The following is a 16,252-nucleotide window of genomic DNA, read 5'->3' on the forward strand; positions in this document are numbered from 1 at the left end:
CATATCAAGATCTTGCTGCCATCTTTACCAAAACACCACCATACTTTTACGAATCCTAACCTTTTAACAGTTTATCCGCATCTCAATCCTGTCAAATCTCTTCACTCAAATCATATCCAAATCAGTGTCAAGCCACATTACCCTAAAAACCCATCAACTAGCTCAAATTTCACATTGAAGAACCCACGGAGAAGCATTGAAATTTCATCATTTTGATTAGTCTAGCAGAATCTCCACTCGTTCCAGACAGATGCCTCATAAAACCGAGTCGCCACAGACCATTAATGAAAATTACGATACGATATAAGAATTGTTTCAGGGAAGAACACGGCATTTTCCAACCGACTGGCTGCTGCTTCGGATCAGATAAAAACCCGAGAATGTCATGTCAAAATGTGGCGCTGCCCTTTAAGCCACTTTTATACCTCAAACCTTATATGACAGAGCTGCCGATTTGAGGACGCAAGCAGGTACGAAGCAGGACTATATATATATATATATACACATATCGGTGTGTATCCGATACCCACGCGACCCTCTATAGCCTGTAAACTGATCTCTGGCCCGAACAATACGGAAAAAACGAAGAGGATAGCCAACAATTCGGTTGAAATGAAAAATTGAAAAACGAAAGTGAAGGAAGCGAGGACGGAGGTGGAGAGTTGTCATTTGACAACGTCGCACAATTACACAACTAAAATGAACAATATTAAACGAAATTATACTCGAAAAGGAGCGAAGGAGAGACCCAACAAAAGGCCCATCGGCGGCATAAAACAAAAGGGCTCAGAGGCAGAAAAATAAAAGACAGAAGGCATCCATCCGAGGGGCAGCTGCCTCTGGCCAAAAGCGGGTTTTGTGTATCATTTTTCATGACATATCCGAACACATGTACGTATATATGGTGGATATATATCCTGTCATTGTTGTCAGCCACTTGAAAGTGCAATTGCAGCCGCCTAATTAGTCCTCACACTACAACAAGCTACTCAACTAATTTAGATACATATATTTCCAATTCCATTGCAGTTTCAGAGAGGCAAGGATGAAAAATGATAATTTAGTGCCGCCACCCCGCAAAAATGCAAACCTCGGGACACACACAAATCATTTATTTGGGTGCCCAAGTTGAAGTTCATATTGCTGTGGACGACTTCATCATTTTACGATTATTTCTAGCAATTTCAATGCAGAGCACTCCACTCCTTTCATCGAACCCTTGGAAAATGTGGCGAAAATTTACGATGCCTGTGACACAGTTAACTCATGCTCGACACCAAAACATATATCAAATGTGTGGCACGACTTGGAATGCCATCGGTTTGGAGGAGGGTTACCTGCTTTACCCAGAACTCGCAGCCACAGACAAACGGAGAACCGAGGTCCCCACCAAACAATAACGTGAAATATGTGCGGCGTTTTGCAATTCATACGCAAAAATGGATGAGGCAGCAGCACAGCCACATCAGGCGGCCCATTTGAACCGTTCGACCTGCCAATGGACGGTCCACAGTAGCCACCACCGCATATGCAACCGAAATCGAGAAGCGGGGGAACACAATAACACATTGTCTGAAGTAAAACGGAAAAAAAAGTGCGGCATTGGCAAGTGCCAGACCCGGTGACTAAAGGGCTACAGTGCGTGGCAAAACTATAGGTGCTAACAAATATTTATTTATTGATTTTAAACCGCAATGTAAAAACAATTTTGGAAACATAAAATAACTTTTAATTAATTTTAATCGCCTAGTAGCCTTTTATTTACTCTTTAATAGTAAGTACTCAGAGAAAATGATACTCATTTAGCATTCAGATTGTTTATTAAAATCCCTGTAAACAATAACCTTATAGCCACCTACCGCACTGTAGCTAAGAGATCACACCCGAACCAGACCGCGAGCAGACTGTTGGCTTGCATTTAATCTTCCAATTGAGTGCGTACCACTGTGCTGACATAGATAAACTGGCATGTCCTGGACGCAGACGCATCCGAATGTCCTTTTGGCTCTTGCCACCCAATTCGCCCCCAATTTGCCCAATTCCACCAACAAGCCCCACTCTCATTTTCCATCCTCTTGAGCCTGCCTTTCCCTTTACTGGCCTTTTTTCACCCCGCCGCATTGTCAACATTTTGCTTTTAAAAAACAATTAATCTTTATTAGTCGATGACTCAAAAGCCAATTAAAAGTCCTCGCAAAACGTTTGCCTCAATCACGCCCATTTTGCCTGTATAATTAATCATTTTTTTCGCCAAGTGAGAGTGCAAAGCCAAATAGAGAATAAAAAAAAAAAAACGAAAGAAATTGTGCAGTATCCGTAAAATGCGCAAAACTTGCCATCAATATGCTACGCTCGGATACGTCCATCAAAAATGCACCGAAGCGTAGATCCTTTCCTGTTCTTGGCAAAAGGATTCGTTACGGATTTATTGGCAGCCTGACTTTGGCCCTGGATTTGGTGTTTTTTTATTTTTTCACTGTGTGTTTTCTTTTAGGGCTCGTGCTGTAAATTGACTTTATGTTGTTGCCTGTGCATAGAAATTGCTTTTTGGGGTTTTGGGCGTTGATTTCTTTCTCTCCCTTTTGAGTATTATTTTTGATAAAACATTTTTTTGAAGGCCAAAAGTTTTGCGTGGTCAGTTTCTAGACAAAGAGACCCAAATAAATTAAATATCCCAACAAGAGAGAAAACGGCGGCTTAGGGTCAAATTAATCCACGGACAAATCAGGAGGCCTAAAAAGGACTTTACGCTTTCCAGCGAACACTTGAAGGGCATTAACGGGCAGCAAAAGAAATAAATTATTTAGCAACCCCCGGTTTTCGGGGTGTGCAAATAAGACAATGCGTGGAAAATTCCAATCCCTAAATGCTGTTAAACATAAAATAAATGAACTTCCCGGCGCTGGGGTGCTGATGGTGTAAAGGATTTGTGCGACAAGTATTGATGACTGGACAGATGGATAGAGTGCGAGCGTGTCCCGCCGAACAATATGGAAAATCAAATCACATTCGGGGTTGGCCCCCAGCCATCTAATAATTTCGCTTAATGAAAACATGTTTCCAGCTTTTTCGGTGGTTGATTTCTGTGGCACAGCATTTTTCCCCGGAAAACGGGAACAATTGCCATTGTTAAGTTTTGTTATTTACAGATTTTGCTAGAATGTGAATTAGCATTAGCATTAGCCCGAGAAATCAAATTCCAGCCAAATAATATTTACACAAATACTTTAGTTTAAACCAACACATTTCGATGTTGTCAACACTTTGCGACCTTTTAGGAGTATTTGGATTATGGCGTTGTTGATTTAGGACTTTTGCGGCCAAATAACATTTTTGATTGAGGGAGGCAGGCCAGGCCAGCCGGCTGTGCTCTTAATTGGTTCAAACTCACATCACATTTCGAGAATACAATTTCCCAAATATAAATTTAGTATAACAAAAAATGTATAATAAACCTCTGTGTCAGGCTTTGTGAAAATTTAAATATTCGTGGAATTAGGTCAGCTGGACATGTGTAAAAAACCATGTTGCAACTATTGTACAACAACATTGCCATACTCACACACACACAAGCAGCATGCAGAAATGTTTTTAAACGAAACGAAACCAAAACATGGCCAGAACATAGGGAACACACAGGCAAAACACGCCCTGGCCATTGGTCAAACACACAGCTCAGCCGGCAAAAGTAAAAAGGAAAATCCGAAACATAAGAGCATAAAAAAGTAAATAAAAATAAAATCCGAAAAGCAGCGCCAAGTGCAACTGCAGCCAAAGCCACAAGACAATGCAACAAGCCGCAGCAGACAGACATAGACGTCTCTGGACCAGTTGGCCAAAAGCCCAGGAAGTGCGGGGCACCGTAGGGGCCGAAGCCAAAACGTCCTCTGTTCTTGGTCTGTTTCTGGTCTTCTGGCCCATTTGGTTTTGGGTCGTGCCCGGGCCATGGTTTGATTCATATTTGGACTGCAGTTTCCATTTCATGGTTCTTCTATTATTTTTTCTCCTTTTTCTCAACATTTCAAGCATTAAGTTCACGAAGGCCAGGGCATATTGAATTTCTAAGAATGGTTGGTTAATGCAAGAAACGCTATACGATTAAAATTTAAAATTAAATGTTGTAAATATTAATAAAATGAAGGTATGGAGAATTGGATTAATTTACATATATGATTTGGCATCAAGCTGTATCCAATAATGATGATCATGCAATCCAAGAAAACAAAAACAAACCTATTTTTTTCATTTTCCATAATATTCGATACCATATTTGTCTAAAGTCATTCAAAAATCTAACCAAAACATAATGCCTTACCCCAAAACAAACACTAAAATCTAAATTAAACTTTTATTTCGTAAACTTCCTCTAGCGGGCACTTCCTAGAAGTGAAAGTGTATCCCCTAAAACGTCTAATCCCATGCGACTCTCATCGCTGTATTATGCTTTCTATGGGCAGCTATAAAAAATCGGCTCGCTTGCATTATTTGTTGTATTCCTTCATTTCTGTTTTCTGAACGAACTCAAACCTCCGCCCTGAAGGCTGGAACAAAAAAAAAAAAATAGTGAAAACAAAAATACAAAGAGCAAGCAAAGTTTGTTCAACTTTTTTGCATGTTTATATTTGCTGTAAGCATTATTTTTTTGTACCTCTCCGTTCCGATGCACACAAAAAACCAGTTGCATGAAAGGGGTAACAAACAGCCAGAGCAATAGAAACCAAATAGTGGAATTTCTCTATTTCAGTGCAAAGTGCATTGAGGCATGCAGCAGAAATTTCAGAGGCAGAAGGGATGATGAAATGCAAAATGCATAATACATAGCGTCGGGGGAGTCCAACAATCCTTTCTACACTCGCTCTCCCCGAGCTATAACTAAATTTATTTTTTATGCCGCTCAGCTGCAAAATTGTGTCAAAATCGGATGCTGCCCCACCGTGGGGCAAAGAAAAATCCTGGCTAGGCAGTCGCCTTTTTTCGCTTTTGTTCGCCCGCATCAACTTTAAAATGTACACAAAAGGCCGCTGTAAAAAATGTATAGACCTGGCTGGCCAATTTTCTAACGTACCTGGCAATTTAACGGTAAAGTGTAAATTTCATTTAATTTGACAGCCGCAGATTGAAACCTCGAGCGGCTAATAAAGTTTCACCGGCCACTACTGCAGCAATATCAGTTGCAGTTGCAGCAACAGCAGCAGCAACAGGCACAGCAACAGCAGCCGCAACAACAGCAAAACTAATTAGTCCAAAGGCCCCGCAGTAGATCAACAAACTCACCTAGAATGAGAAGAGAAAAGAGTCATGAAGGCAAAATATGATTTAATAAGCAATTAAATTATTCTAATAAATGTAAGCCAGCGGGGCTGAGCAAAGTGCAAGGGCGTTACAGGAGGAGGGCCACAAGAAATTGCACATAAAATTGCAATTTTCCAGCAAATTCATAACACAAAAAAAAAAAATTATACAAAATTAGGCCGCAGGCAGACGAGGGAAGCGAGAAAAAGATAGGGCAAACGAGATGATAGATACAGTTTTATACGAACGCTAAAGACTGTGGTAACCAAGTCGCTGGATGGAAAAATATCTCACCCTAATTATAAGTAAACAAGAGTATAAAAAGCTACTTTCTTTATTAAAAGTATGCTTTAACTGCAGCGAAAATAGTTTGATAATGCATTAGCTCTGGTTTTATAACTTTCACCAACATTAAACTCGTTATATAAAACTTTTTGATTGCTAGGCTTTAATATTATAAACACAAAAGTTAATACTGATTGAAAATTAAGCCAAAGATAGCCAACATAGGTCGATAATCAGCTGGGCTTTCCTGTCTCCGCATGGATAATTTATCTCACAGCCCACGAATCTGGCCTTACACCATCGAAACGCACTGCCCCGCTGCGAGACGAGAGCCAGAATCAACAGCTGCCAAACAGTCCGCACTCATCGTCATCGGCGTCAGCTGAGAGCTGAGATGGCAACAACTCAAGTGGCATCCATCCAGCGGTGGCAGCTCCAGCTCCAGCTCCCAGCAGTCCAACTAATGCCACCAACTCTGATGCATATAGTGATTAGAGTGGACGTTACCCAGCCCACAGCTTCCTCGCTTCCTTCCTCAGTTGCAGTTGCAGTTGCATCGTCATCATCGTCTTTTGCTGCACTTGAAGCCGATGTTGCTGTTGCTGCTGCTGTGCCGGGAAGATGTTGCTGCTGTGCACTGGAGATGTTGCTGCTGTGTGCCTGCTGTTGCCGATGCTCTGCTGATGATGACGATAAGTGCAGTTTGCAGCGTAATAGAAAAGTTGCCACGATGTACTATATGAGTTTGTATGTGCCTGTCTCTGTGTGTGTCTGTGTGTTACTGATGATAATGATAGATAAGTGTGCGCCAAGTGCACTACGTAACTTACTCTAACTTCAAAAGCTATCAGCAGTTAAATCGAAAAGCAGTAAGCCAAGCTCAATGTAGCCAGCGGGCAAGAACTGTAAATGCTGCGCAGCTTAATGACAAGAGCGCCAACTAAGTTGCACTGGCAGCAGCTGGGAATGGGACCTATGAGATGTGGCATCCTGCAAAAGCTACACCCAACAAAAAATATATTATGTACAAAAAAAATGTTACGTCTACATAATGGGAATAACATTTCCAAGAAGTACTTTTCATTTAAGAGCAGTACATCGACAACGAATAGAAAGATTGGTTTTCTGAAAACTATAGCTACAAATATACCAGCTAATAGTTCCCAATACAAATATTAACAAATTAGTTTAAGCTATGATGATCGCAAAGAATTTGGTGTCCCAACCCTAACAATTTTGTAAAGTAAGTTTAACTCGACAAAAGGTCAAAAAATCAAAAGTTTTGATTTCCAAAAAAGATAGATGTTTTTTGTTCATCCTCTTCAGCTTTTTAGGAAGTTTTATAATTCTTTTTCGCTGGTGTAGCTCCTTATGTTGCTACTTGTGCTCCTGCATCATTAGCAATTGTGGGCAGGCCAAGGCGTGGGGCATGGGAAATATTTGCTATAAATGCATGCAACATTAAGTAGAACGCATTTTTTTCAGGCAGCCAGGGAGCAGCAGCAGCAGCAGCATCATCTGCAACCTGATGACGCCACACGCCACTTCACTTGGCTGCTTTCGCGTTGCTGTTGCTGCCACTTCGCGTTGCTCAACAGCAACGCTGTTGTTGCTGCTGCTGCAGTGTTGTTGCTGTTGTGCCTTTTCACAGCTCAACGCTTGCGCACATTTGGGGAGCCTGAGAAAAGGGTTCGTCTTTGCCTGTTCTGTGTGCCTTGCGCCGTTTGCTTTATTTCTTTCCGAGAATCTTGACGGCTATTAAGGAGCAAATAGCAACAGCAACGGCAAAAACAAAGCACAAACCAAAAACGAACTGAAAAAAGCTGTAAAATAAAATGATTATTTTCTTTTCGTGCTCATAATTTGTGCTAATGCTTCCTTGCCCTCAATTAGTAAAAGACTTTTCCTTACTTCACTTTTAGCTTTAGCTCTAGCTTTTCCCGTTTTCAGTAGTTTCCTCTTCCAGCAGTAAATTAAGTTATGACTTTATGCTGCATATTAGTAGTAGAAAGGAGTTTCAAAGTGAAGCCAAAGGACGTAGGAAAAGAAAGCGCAGAATATTCTTCATGGCGGGCCAGCCATTAAATATTTATATTATTGCCTACGTAATTGAGGAATAACGAGTAATTAGAAAATAACTACCTTAATTATTTCTTAAGCACACTTTTACTACATACCGCTAAGAGATTTGCTGCCTTTAAAAATAAATTTTAACTGGGTTTTATTCTGCTTTTAAATCGTATCGAAACTTTTAAGCACTAAAACTATATATATAATACAACTCGGAACCATTTTGTCCATTTCACATTCCTCTTTTTTAATTTCTGTCTTCTTGACATTTAATTTTTTATTTGCCCTTAACATTCAGTTAGTTTTATTATAGACCATGATTCATGCCCTGCATATTCAGTTTTTATGACTTGGTCAGGAAGCCCAACCATTGAGATCAACGCCCACTGCCAAGGACTTCGTTTCACTGCCTTTTCAAGCCTCTACCCTTTATTTTGTTGTATTATTTATTGACAATTTATTTTATTTAGCTCAGCATATCAACCGCCGAGCATTTGTGGCCATTTAGTTGCGATAAAAACCAAATTTATGCAGCTAAATCTTGTATTTAGCATATATAAAAGAAAAAACAAAATGCAAAGAGAAGTAAATAAAGAAAAAATTCTATTTTCTCAGGCAATAAAAATGTCAACGACGTCGCCGCAGACCAAATGGCAATTGCAGCCGCCGCCGGAATATCCCTCTTTTTTCCACTCTTTTTCCTCCGCGCCTCCAAAGTGATTTATGCATTTCGCATGCAAAACGCTAATCAGTGGACCCTAGAGCCCCCGCCCATTTCATACCGTCGTCCTACTCGAGAATCCCATATAAAAAAAGGCCACAGCAGCAGAACAGCATCCAGCATCCAGCATAAAAGTCTGAAATGCGAAACTCAAATAGCGTTTAGCCAAAGATGACTAATGTGCCTCCTCCTGGACGTTGTCCAACTGGTCAAGTAGGTTTGGCCTCGGCATTAAACTCCACACTCCACTCTACGCCACTCCACTCCATTTATTTTGCATATGGAAAACTGTTGAGTGTAATGGAAACTCGGAATTCCCTTCGATACATTTTTTAACCCCAATTTGAGGGGTTGTTGTTGGATGGATGGCCAAACTCGTTGAAATGCGCGCATATGCCAAGCATAATTACGACGAAAAATATTGTAAATTAGTAACTTTTGTAAAGTGCTTCAATAAGTAATGAGCACGGGTTTTGAGTGGTGGTGAGAGTACGCGAAAATCTGGGTAAATTGAAGTGGTTTCAACATTTTGGCCTGATTTGGGCAAGGCCATTTGGGCATTCAGCGGAAGTAAGGCGAAATTCATTAATTAATCAGTTAACACACCAATGTAAAGTTTTCATTGAGGTGAAGCTGTTCGTTTAATAGTTATTAATCAAAAATTAAAATGTTATTATATATAATTTAATTTGTTTTTTTTTTTTTTAATGTATGATTTGTATGATCATAATTGAATTTATGTATAAGATTAACTCACAACAAAATATAAATAATTTTCTTAAGGGCCCTTACAAAGCCTTTAAATAATTTACCTTTAATTTGATTCTAAGATATTCCCAATTTTATTGCACTGCAACCTCGTCAATACAAAAGTGGTCATCTGTTTAATAATTGATAATAACCAAAGGATTAATTATTTTCTGTCATTGAGATAGTAGCATCTCATCTGACATGAAATGACAACCGCATTTTCCAATTTTATTCGATTGGTTGTGTGTGAATTTGTGAGCAATAATACTGAATACTATGGTTTTAAATTCACATAAATTCACATAAATTCACACAAAAACATTCCATCCTAATAGGCTTCATACTACCTTTTCATCATTCGGCAAATGCAATTAAATGAAGGAGGGACTATTGCATTCCTTCCAGTGCAGTAAAGAGGACAAAAACCGCCCAGACAGCTCAAAATCACTTGCCAATCAAAGTCAGGCGTATATTTGTGGGATCTATATCTATAACAGACGATTTGCATGCACTTGACCACAAAATTAATTAACTGAAATATGCCAAGCGGGGGAAGAGGAGTGACAAGTGCGGTGCAAATTTAAAACCCAATATTCTCCAACCTCGATTCGGTGTGGCCTAACAAAGCGATCAAAAGCCGAGAAATACGAGTGGCCAACCCACTTTGGCAGCAACAACTGCGACAAAATGTCACTTGGTCGGCCATTCACAGAAGCTGCACAAGTAACCACAGTGCGGTTCATAAATATATTAATGGGTATAAGCACCGCAGAGGATAACAAAAATATTTAGCAAATTGGTACAAGTATCTAGGTGAACATAAAGTTAATTTAATAGTATCTACTATCAACTAACAAATATTTTGTAATTCATTGTGGTAAGTGTTTAAATTACTTTTTAAACCTTAAATAGTTTTAAATTCGTGTAACAATAGCTTAGTTTCTTAGTTTTCTGTGAATTCCAAATGTATTAGAATATCAACAATGTCCTATATTTTTAAGGGCGCACTGTATCTCCATTTATGTCACAAAAGTGCGATAGAGAAGGCGCTTGCAAAGAGGCTTAGTTATTGCGCACAGCCCGAAATGTTCATGTTCTGATGCCACAATTAACTAAAAGCGCGCATCAAATTACAAACAAACGAACGAGCGAGCGACAACTGGCCGGCAATAACAGCAACAAGAGCAACAACTACAAGAACAAGGATAACTAGAACAGCAACAGCTACAACAACAAGGAGCTACGAGGACATGAAGCGGAAGCAACAACTGTTGTTGCCCCAATCTTGTACGTGTGTGTGTGTGTGGATATTATTGTTATTTCAGTTGAAACTCGAATTGCTTGTAGATTTGTTGGCAACAGCTGTGCATTTGCCAAGCAATTTCTGTCCGCTCCTTGGACTCCGCACATCTGCAATTTATGTATCCTTTGGCTTACAAGGATAGAGAATGTCTGTGGTTGTGGATGGTCAAGTGTATTGTACCCATACCCCACCATTTGCAATCTGCATTGTCTTCGCCACAACCAACGCCCCTCATTGTAAGCTACTTAAGATTTTGCACAGATTATGGCTCATATATGCACGCTGAAGTTGGAGCGCAAATTGAGTGTGAGTTTTTCATAGATAATCTTTACAAGCAATTTAAAGCTGGACAAGTGCTAATATAACAACAAAAGCGATAGAGATAGACAAAGAGTTTTGCAGGTTAGCAGGTAAGGAAGTAAAGAAGTGGTCTCTGGTGGCCCTATCACGTGCGATCAACTAATTAAAGCAAAAAAAACCCCCTTCTTAACAGGAAGCCTCCCATTAGACCCAAAGAACAAAAGCCACTGGCATTCGGCCGATGGCTGGATGGGGGTAAAAATGAGGTAAGTTCTGGAAAAAGTTGCACTTGACTGATTACCTTTGCCTCAATGTTGTCAGGGGTTTGGGTTTGGGTTCGGTTTCCAGTTCAAGTTTGAGTTCGAGTTCGAGTTCGAGTTCCTTTCCTTCTACTGCAACATTAATGAGCAGGTAGCGTTTTCCTCTGCACAACATACCCGAGATTCAATTATGAATGAGTTTTAAATTACAGTTACAGGGCAGCGCAGGACCGAGCAGGAATTCCAATTCGAAAGCGTTTCCCCCTTTCGTATTATACATCAATAATATTCATGGAGTTGGACATTTTAATGCATGATTTAAATAATTAACAAGTGACCTGAATTTCGTTTAAAATCCGATACGAAAACAATCGATTATCAGTAATAGCAATTGAATTAAAATTATTGATTTTGAAACCATGTAATTTGAATATGTGACATTATCTTTTAAGATAACTAAACCAATTTGTTTATTAATAGGAAATCAGTAAAATATTTTTAAATTACTTCATTAAGTTGGAGTTTTATGGCTATAATTATTACATAATAATAGGGCTCCCAACTTTCTAACAGTTTAAATCCCCGTTTCAGCTAAAAATTTGAAAGCCAATCTTAGTAGAGCTTAGCGGAGAACAAGACCAACAGCATCGCATTCCAGAGCAGACAAAAGGGCGTGGAGCAACCAAGAAGGTCGGAAAATCTTCACCCAACCGTAGGCGACTCCACTCAAGTTAGCTGAACTAAACCGAGCTGAAATGACTGACTCACTACTGACAACGGAGCTGAGAAATCCGAAGGTTGGCTGCCTGGCATGCGTAGATAAATTGAGTTGAATGGAGCGCTACTGATTGGACTTACGATCCAGGGAGTTACAGCCACCTGTATCCCCTTCGCCGCCGCCACTGTCTCTTTCGGATTTTCAATTATGGTTAATCATGCAAATGTTTGTCGCCTGTGAAAATGTTTTACATAATGCAAAGTGAAAAGCTGCATGGCCATTCAAGCCATTCTCTGAAGAGTTTCAAGCCGAGCCAGAGCATTATAGTCCAATGCATACATGAATAATTGTCTTTTTGTGTGTCCATCTTACAGCTGCTACTTCGACTGTATCTGTATCCCCTGGATATGGGATATGATGAGCTGCTGCTTCTGCCGCTGCTCAGGTAAGCCGAGCAATTTTTGCTGCCTGATTTCACAACTCCGACACCAGAGTGTCAGGTTGGTTGTGTGTGGCACATTCCCATCTTCTCCTAGCCAAAAATCCTCTTCGTTCTGGCCTTTGCTTCGTTTTGGGATTAGAAAACCACCCCGAAACGTGTCACATTATGCGAAGATGGAGATAGGAGACATGTGTCCTGTCCCTCCTGAAACCGATTTTGGTTTCGGGATTAAAGGAGAGAATGTCCGTCGGTCCAAAGGCATGTATCTTCATTGAGCCAATGCGAAATACCTGTAAAGGTAACTGGGCATCGAAAATGCTGCAATCGAAGAGGATTTGCAGTGGGAGGAAGCAGCACAAAGTAATTTGAAAGTGGTTAGGAAAATGATCTTTTGGAATCCCCAGGAAATGAACAGTTTTGTTGTCATTCTCTTTGGTCTTTGAAATGGATTGTGGGTTCATTCTACTCTTTATTCATTAATAGATACTTAGAATTACTTGGAATTCCTTAATTTACACAATCAGCAAAAGGATTGGTTTTTTTTTTTTGCATAGTAATTGTTTTGTTATGTTATTATGATTACCCATTTGGCTGGGAATAATTATTTTTTAGAAGTACAGAGAATCACATTTAATCCAATTTAATTCTTTAAATATTAGCTGCCTTGCACACTTTTCCGCAGCTCATCGAGGAAAATTTCAGCTTCGTGCCAACTCTAATGTATTAGAGGTGATTTATCAACTTTTAATCAAATGTATTTTCCATTCCTACATGGAGATGCTCCCTTCTGTCCCGCCACATATAATATATGTTCGTTGCTCATGCCATTACGTGGTGTTACGCAATCGCCACCCCAAAAATGGATGGCAAACTACCCCTACCCAACTCCGCACCCCTGCTCTATGGCATTGCTGATCCTTTATAGTTTTTACATGCATTCCCATGCGTATTCCATGTGAGTTGTGAGTGTGTTTGTGTTTGAGTGTGTGTGTGCCATTTGGTCATAAATTCAAAAAGCTGGCCCAGCTTAAATTTTGGTTTTTCAATTTTTGAATGCCAGACCTCTGACAACCCTCGGATCCATGGGTGCCCCGACATCGCCACCAACTCCTTCCCCGGAGGACCAGCATCTCGCATAGTTGTGCGTGCAACTGTGAAACGTGTTACAGGACCGGCCAATGTCCTCTATTCCCCCATCCCCCATCCCTCATCCCTCATCCCCCAACCCATCCCCTCTTGATCCATCCGAAAACCATGAGATTTCATTTAATTAAAGCATTTAGGCGGCAGGGGTTTTTCGGTTTCGAGTCGACGCCATATGTGCGTTGAATATATTAAATATATACCAAAAACACAATCCCTTCCAAAGGACATCCACATTGAGCACCTAAACAAATATGTTAGGGAAAAAAGTGCAGCTTAAGAAAGGTTAAACAAAGGTTAAGCTCGGAGAGCAAAAGGTTCTGAGGTTTAATCCTTGCGGCCCGCAAGCCAACTCATCAAAGTTATTTAGTTAAAATTAGTGCCTGTCGAGGATGTCTCCCCAATATGCCAAAGCAAACAAGACGACGCAGAATCATCGAATAGCTCGAGGGCCTGGCAAAGGACACGAAAACGGTTCGAGTTCGGATTCGGGTTGGGTTGGGGATTTGCGGGGACAATGTCGTGCCGCTGACAAGTGCGATGACAACGTCAAAGGCTGGCTGGCTGAGCTGGCTGAGCTGGCTGGCTGCTCGCCTCCGAGCCCAAGCTGCATGCTCCATGCCCGACTAGCTGCGAGGCACCTTTGGGAAAAGAGACGCTCATCTGGAAAATCAACTTCGACTTTCGGGCCACCCAGGCATCCACCAAGGAGCAGAAGATGCAGAAGATGCAGCTTCAGCAGCAGCAACAGCAGCATCAACGAACCGCAAATCATAAAATAAACTCTTTAATTACGCCTCACGACTTGCCGGAGCAGACACGCAACAAGCCCAAGCCACAGCCAAATGGAAAATTATGCAAAATGCAACAGCAGCAGAAGCAGCAGCAACAGAAATTGCTGCACAGCAGCAACAACGCCACAACGGCAGCAGCAACAGCAACAGCAGTGGGGAGCCACTTCCGAAAATGTGAGTAAAATTATAAAATCTTTGGCACGACCATCTTGACGACGACAAAACTGCAAATTACCAAATTATAAGCGAACAGCAAAAAACAAACTGCCGAACAGCAATAGAGAAAGAATTTTAGGGTATCGAAAATTAAAATTGTTTTTGTTAAAAATATGAAGTGGTAATTTTAGGTATTTTATATTTTGATTTGAAAAAAAAATGACTTTACAAGAAATAAAATACTTCTTAGTTCTTAATTCGAAACAAAACAAACAACAAAGTTATTAATTTTAATTGTAGATAAATATATAGATATATAAAGTTATTAAAAAATTTAATTTCGCAAATATTTTTTTTTTAAATGTTTTAAAAGTCAATCGATCGTCTCTCAAGGTAGTTTGGTTTTATTATTTAACTTTTTTTTTTAGCTAATGATGAGTAAACGTAAGTTGGTTTTTCAATTTAGCTATTTCCCTAATATGAATACATATTAAAGAGGTAAAGGGTATTCTAAACAATGTTCCCAAAATCAATTTGGTTGTCGATGATGAGGCAAAGTGGCTGCAATGCAGTATCCCAATGAGGAAGTGAGAATATCAGAAATGCACTCGGACTCTCACACACTCAGCATGGAATCCAAAGGGGGGGAGCGGACAGGAGCCCCCTGCTGTAAGGCGCATTTAAACAACCTGTACGTCCCCCAACCCCATTCAGCATGAAAACTCCCTCCTGCGCTTGGCACCCACTCGATTATCACCGAAAAACGATTGACCTCACGAATTCGTAATTAATTTTCACAAAAGTTTTCCATTCGAAGACAAACTTCAAACAAAAGGCTGCAGCATCGCTCTCTGTGTGTTTTTCGGTGTGTTTGAATCTGTGTGTGGATTGGTTCAGTTTGTGTTCAGTTTTTGGGATTGCTTTTGTGGAGCCTCCAGCCCCCTTTCCACCTTTTTCCTGCGGCTGCCACAATGTTTAAACATTTGAGCGCACACATCTCTGTGGGGGGCAAAGTGAATGCCGTTGCCCAGCTCATCTCCTCCGATTTTGGAGCCCGATCCCGATCCCCCTCTCAATCAGTTCCACCGGTGCCACCTCTGCTGGACCCCTTTTCACCTGGTCACTGGTTGCTTAGTGTGCCAGTTGTGTGTGTCGCTTAAGTGCTGAAACAATGTTCCAAGTTGTAAGTGCAACAAGGGAACCCAGTAACAACATGGCAGCGAACGAAGCCAAAAACCCAAACTGAACTGAACTGAACTGAGCTGAAACCCGGAGGAGTGCACCAAAAATAAAGTGTGTAAAAATGAGCAACTTTTTCAAGTGAGAAGCAACTATGTGGCATGCAGCTAGAGCTGCACGCTCGCATCTCGGGCGACAACGACGACAATGACTGGCAGATTTGGTCAGGCATACACATAGAAAAATATTATTATAGGGTATTACAAATAATAATAATTAAAATAAAATGTTCTGAAACAAATTAATCAAACCTTTAACCGTTAACGCTAAATATATGCTTACCAAAAAAGTTTTACTCTTCGAGCCATTTTTTATTGCTTATGTTTTTAAAACTAAACTATTATTTCGATGTTTCGATTTTTTAAAGAAGTGCATATTAATATTTTTGAGTGTTTAATTAAGTGAAAAGTGAAAAGTATTATCCTTATCTACGAAAGAATTTTTGAAGTCTTTAGAACTTGCAAAGTTTATAATACTTTTTGTTTACAATATTTTTTCTGTGCCACAACGACTCGGAACATTTTTCGCGCATACTCGCCAAGATACAAAAATTTCACTCAGCCCGAGGAGACCCCCCTTCCCCATTTTCCCATACTCTTTCAACCCCACCCACACTTTCCCCTCCCACATCTCCTCATGAATGTGTGCACAATTTTCAAACTGGCAGCGTAAAGTGCACAAATTGCAACTCTAGCTGGGGCGCGGGAATCAGGACAAGTCAGGGACAGGGTGACAAAGGGGGACTGGGACAGGGGCAGGGGAAAAGGGGGGAGACAGGA

General features: G+C 40.5%; 1 protein-coding gene across 8 annotated transcripts in view; it reads right to left on the reverse strand.

Moving 5' to 3' along the window:
• The window catches only part of LOC128262157 (sterile alpha motif domain-containing protein 5-like), a 161,720-nt gene that overhangs the window by 128,165 nt on the left and 17,303 nt on the right, over positions 1–16,252 (reverse strand). The gene's annotated exons all lie outside the window — the stretch shown is intronic.

The sequence above is a fragment of the Drosophila gunungcola genome, chromosome 3R (assembly GCF_025200985.1).
Source record: "Drosophila gunungcola strain Sukarami chromosome 3R, Dgunungcola_SK_2, whole genome shotgun sequence".
NCBI classification, from domain to species: Eukaryota; Metazoa; Arthropoda; class Insecta; order Diptera; family Drosophilidae; genus Drosophila; species Drosophila gunungcola.